Below are 5490 nucleotides of genomic sequence, written 5' to 3'. Positions count from 1 at the left end.
CTTTCTTTGCCCCTTTCTTCACTGTTCTCAAACAGGAAAGAAATTATATTGCCATGCTCTAAAAGCATGTGTGATAATTGTGTGGGGAGGGAGCGAGACACAACACAACAACAATGAATTTTGTCAATTGTTTCTTATGCAATGCAACAGAGAGTCCCACAACAAACATTGCTTTTGCCCAGCACGTATTTAAGGCCCAGGAAGAGCAGATTGTGTAGCTAGCTTGGGACTATGTCTCTAAAAGCCTGCAGGCCACAGCTTCAATTTTGGAAGAAAATCCACTGGACACAATGTAAACCTGGCTACGATCACATCCATGTTTAATCCCCACTCCTCAGTCATCAGAGAGTGAAACAACGAAGCTGACATGTCGGCACCGGCTTCGTAAGGTAGAAGTGCACAGGTTACGGATTTGTGGACAAACCTTGCCAACATGGGCAGGTGTATCTCCTCTGCGACATCAGCTACACTGTCAGTGATCCTGGAAATCAAGGGAGGGTCTCTCGCATCCCTGAGGGTCTCTTCCCAGACGCAGCCCTCACAGATGTCTAGCACCTGTGTCTGTTCTTCCTTGCTGGGGTGTCAGAGAGCCCCCTCAGTGCCTTTCCCCCTGAATCCACCTGGCACCACGGCAGGGCTTGGGCGCTCTCAGGAGTAGACAACTTCTGGAATTTCATCAGCCTCAGGCTCCTCCAGAAGGAGGTAAGATTTGATTTCCTAGAAGAATCAAAATTTCAAATAGACGTTTGCAGTAGTCCTTGTTTTCCTTCTTTTCAAGGGCTAATGGTAATGTCTTCATCCTGTTCTTGGCCCCCTTCTTCTGCACTGGGGTTCTGAGCACTGCTGTTATTTCTTCGTTTCTGTTGCTGTTTAGAAGTTTCATAATTTTTCTTTTCTGTTTCAGTGTCCTGATTTCATCTTCACCCAATTCTTTTGCTCGTTTTCTGTGTCTACCTTATGAGTTGTTCAGATGTCTGGCAAGATCCAACACCTCTGCTATGGCATTAGCTTAAAGAACTGTCCTATGGGAGCTTCTCTGACCCAGTCAGTTAAGTGACCTGACTCCTGATTTCAGCTCAGGTTATATGAATCTCAGATTGCGATACTGACCCCGTGTCCAGCTCTCCCCTCAGCAGGGAGTCTGCTTGAGAGTCTCTCTCTCTCTCTAAAACTAAAAATAAATCTTGAAGAACTGTCCTATAAGGACTGGTTCTATAGATCACAGAGGTCTCAAAGTGTTTGGTATGTCATTTATAACATTCATTGACTTGATCAGTCATTTCATCATCTAAGTTTGTTCTCGTTATAATTACCTGCCCACCTCTGGCCCCTGGCAGCGTTCTGCGGGAACCTGAGGAAGGGCAGGTCTAACATTCTTCCACACACGGCTGGGGTGGCACAGAAGGTGAGCACCTCTGCTGCCTTTGGCCGGCCCAACCCTCTCCTCCCCACATGCTCCGAGCAGCCCACCTGCCTGTCCTCAGCTCAGCAGGTACCTCAAGAGTAATGCTTTTATTCTTAGGAATTTGATTAGACAGTCCAAAGAAACTGACATTTTTCTTTCTTTAATGAGAGGAAAGAAGTAAACTCTTGGGATTATGATAGTATCAGATCTCACAAGCACCTCTTGGTCTTAGACTAAGCTTTCTATCAAGGACACGGAAACGAATACACTGCCATCCATTATTTAAATCAAGTGTTATGTCAACAGGAGCTCGTTTGTGTCTCAGAGCATCACCACAGTTCAAAATTATCTCCACATCTGTCATTCTTTGCTAACAATAGCAAGTTGCCCTATTAGTTCTCCACCACCACCTAGGAATTAATTCACTTGCGGCAGAACCCAAGGAGAATTTAAGAAGGTGAATGTCCTTCCCAGAACCATAATAAGTTGCTAATTCAACAGTGACAAGGCAGGAACCCTCTTCAGCTGCACTCTACATGTGAGAGAGAGAAAGAGAGACAGAGAAGCAGTCTGTGGAGTTTACTGACCCAAAGACCTGGGCATACCTCTATTACAACATTTTTCACAGTCCTGAAGTTGTTTACCTACAAATACAACTCCGTCATCCGACAGCAAGGCCCTGGAAGGCAGGCATCATGTTTGGTTTCTCTCTCTACTATCTAGAATACATAAATAAAAGCCTCGTACACATGCACTTCCATTAATAGCTTTCAGCCTCCCTCCAGAAGTTGTGCACACAGAGCACCGAGCAGATGGGTTTGAGACTGCTTCTTCCATGTCCTCTGGCTCGTCTTTCTGTGGAGGTGATGATGAGGATGAAAACGGTCAAAGGAGAGGGCAGAGCTCCCAAAGGCAAGGTGTGTGTGGAGTTTAGCTAAAAGTGCATCCTAACATGTCCTTACCCAAACTGCAGACTAGAGAAAGACTGACAGGCAAGGAGCAATCAGTAGAAAAGGGACAGGGAAAAAATACTCAATGAATCACTACTATAATATACAGCATTTGCAAACATGATCCTACTTAATCCTTGGCACATGGCTTTGGGATAGAGAATTATCTCCATTTTATAGAGGAAGAAAAGGAGAGGTTAAATAATTTGTTCAAGGGCTCACAATGACTAAATGCTACAACCAGCATTCTAACCCAAGTCTGCCTGTCTTCAAGGCCTGCTCCTTCCACTAATCCAATGTGCCTCTTTGGAAGGTACTAAGTAGAAAGCCACTGGATTGTGGATCTATCCTCTGTGGGCCGGACCCCCTGGCTCCTGCAGTGGTACCTTGTCTTGGTCCCTTGAGCCCTAAAGCCAGAAGGTTCAGGTTGTAGCAAGGGCAGAGCTGATATGGGCTGGGTACTCCCTAGGACCCAGGATTGACCTGCTCTTTGCTGAGGCTGTGGCTGCTTTGCTTTCCACAAGCAGTGGGTGGGCGAGCTATAGTTAGCCTCACGCAGTGCACCGAGTTCCTACTGCTTGTTTCTATACTGATAAAATGTGTTTGGCGCTCTACACCAGGCCTTATCTAATTAGGATGTGTCTACTTGCAAGCCAATGGTGGAGAAAACTCACAAAGAATTCACTTTCACTTCTTTCTTCCAGCCAGGGCGTTGGCTCAGTCTGAGATGTCAAGCGGGGCCACACCGGAGCCTGAGATTTTCTTCTTACATGGCCCATCCTCTTTAAATGTTTGGCAACAGAACCTGTCCTCCGATGATTTATAGCCTGGAACTGGAGGCCTGCCTACTCCTGGCTGGCTTTACATAAAGAACAAAAACCCCAAACACCACCTAACAGAAGGAATGGGATCCGTGAGCATTTGGAGGTAACTCATGGACGTGGCCTGCCTAGAGCTCACTTTCCTACTACACCTCCCCTTCCAAGGAGCCTCTCTCAACAATCTCATTAAGGTACTCAGTTCTTTTAAGCATTTTTTAACACAGTGGCCCTGTGGGCTACACACTAACCGTGGAGAGCAGAACTGGCATCAGTGAGCAGGAGCTGTAATGATTCCCACTGAACCTAAAGCCAAACTTCAAATAACTATTGCTGAATGGGGAAGTAGTTGAACCGGAAGACACCCGAGATTAAAGTCTAGTAACTTCTAAAGTCGAAGTTACAATTTCATGATTTCAGACTTTCAGACGTAACCAGCTACCTTGCAGCACCTAAGGAGATGGGATATGGAAGCGCTAGGTTTTACTGAAATCATCCAGCCTGGAGGGCTCTGACCTAGTGGTTCGGTGCAGAATCCTGCTACACCCGGCATGGTCCCAAGTGCCTGGAGAAAGGTCTGCAGGGGGTCAGGATCCAAATAAGCTTCAAGGGGAACAGCTTTTGAGAGAAGGAGGTCAGTGAAGAATGGGTTACCTTGAACTCAGTTCTGATTCTCTAAATCAGAAACACAAGCCCGTCCCACCACCACTCCCCACAAATGAAACAAATCTCTAACGGTAGAATCATTGCTTGTAAGCTCTTAAAGCCAGAGCTGAGGCTGACTTCAAATCAGAAGCCTGAAGAACAAAGACTGGGGTTCAGGGGGAGGTTAGGAACGGGCCAGCAGCACGCTGAAGGTAGGGAACCTGTCTCATCTAGGCTGAATCTCCTGGGCACTGGCTTCCCACCACAGGCCTGCACATGGTGCCCACCTTGAAGCAGCAGGCCTGTCAACACCAGGGATAATGACCATCTCCACCTTGACTTTGCTGGGGGTCAGTCCCACTGAGTGTCTGTCTGCAAAGCTGCAAATACCCGATCAGATTCTCTTCCTGCCTTCCTCCTCGTCCCCCAGGCTCCACTGATAGCAGCATGGGAAAGTATGTCACACTCTCTAGCAGGCTTTCGATGTCTAAACACCAAGTGTGCTTTCCCCTGTCACTTATCTCTCTGCCTCCCTTTTGATTAACCATGACATGACGGCATTCCTTCTGCCTGACCTGCAGGAACGGCAGGATACTTGACAAAAGGCACCGGCTTTGGGCTCTGGCAAATATGGGTCTCAAATCTGTCCCTATCGCTTAACCAACCATGCAACCATGGATTTATTTCTTAAGCTCTCTGAAACTCAACCTCAGTTTTTTCATCTGTGAAATGGGAGTCGTAATAACTCCCTGAAAGGATGCAGAGTTGGGATCCGTGAGAATTCCAGGGTGGGAATTACAGGAGATGCCCAGAGATGGTCAATCTGTGCCCGTTTAGACTATACCGTGTCCTTTAAGAAGCCAGCTTCTCTCTCTGACAGGGTGCGACACTTAAAAACAGAATACATTTTCGATGATGGTTATGTGATCTATATAAAATAAAGCACTTCCTGCCAACTACATAAACAGAGGAGAGCATGTACTCATTCCTGTTCTAATTTAATCTGTCTGAGTGCCTGGAGGTCTTTATGAGGTAAATACTGTTCTCACTCTGACCTTGGCGCAGCGTTCCCATTGAATTTGTCTCAGTTTGTCCTTTCCGTGTCAGGCTGATGCCTTTCTAATAGATTGAAAGCCCTCGGTTGAGAACAGAGATCAGTGAGATCCAATAACCCGTAAATACCCGGCTAGCCCGGATGACGAGAAAGCGGGATGTTCGGGGTAACTTGCTGTTGCGTGTGTCTGAATTACCCGTTTTCAAAGAATAGAACCCACTGAGACACAAGACCAGCATGGAACACAAAGAGATTTCTGGTGATCTGGGAGCCCCTTGGAGGCTGGCAGGGACACGGAGTTGACGGAGGAGGTCACAACCCAGCGGCAGGAGAGAGTGAGTGGAGCCGTGTTCTCAGGCACTCGGGGTATTTTTCCAAAACATCTTTGATTCCGACATGTTTATTTGTTGCTTGTTTCTGCTTCAAGGAGATTTAGAGAAAACATTTGTTCTAGGCTTTCCTCCATGAAATATAAAAAAAAAAAAAGAAAAAGGGATTTGCAGTTAATGCTCAATTGAACGATCCAGTAAAAACAACCGCTCATGTCCGGGGGCCGCTGACGAATGGGTCAGTGCCGGTCAGACCTTCCCTCTCTGGCTCCTCGGCGAGAGATTCAGA

General features: G+C 46.8%; 1 pseudogene; it reads right to left on the bottom strand.

Annotated features, from left to right (window-relative positions):
- Positions 1-320: 320 nt before the first annotated feature.
- LOC131828689 (52 kDa repressor of the inhibitor of the protein kinase-like) lies at positions 321-1374 on the bottom strand (annotated as a pseudogene).
- Between the last annotated feature and the right edge of the window lie 4116 nt (positions 1375-5490).

Source organism: Mustela lutreola, chromosome 1 (assembly GCF_030435805.1).
Source record: "Mustela lutreola isolate mMusLut2 chromosome 1, mMusLut2.pri, whole genome shotgun sequence".
In the NCBI taxonomy this organism is placed as follows: Eukaryota; Metazoa; Chordata; class Mammalia; order Carnivora; family Mustelidae; genus Mustela; species Mustela lutreola.
The sequence above is the reverse complement of the archived record's forward strand: the minus strand, read 5'-3'. Positions and strand labels throughout refer to the sequence as shown.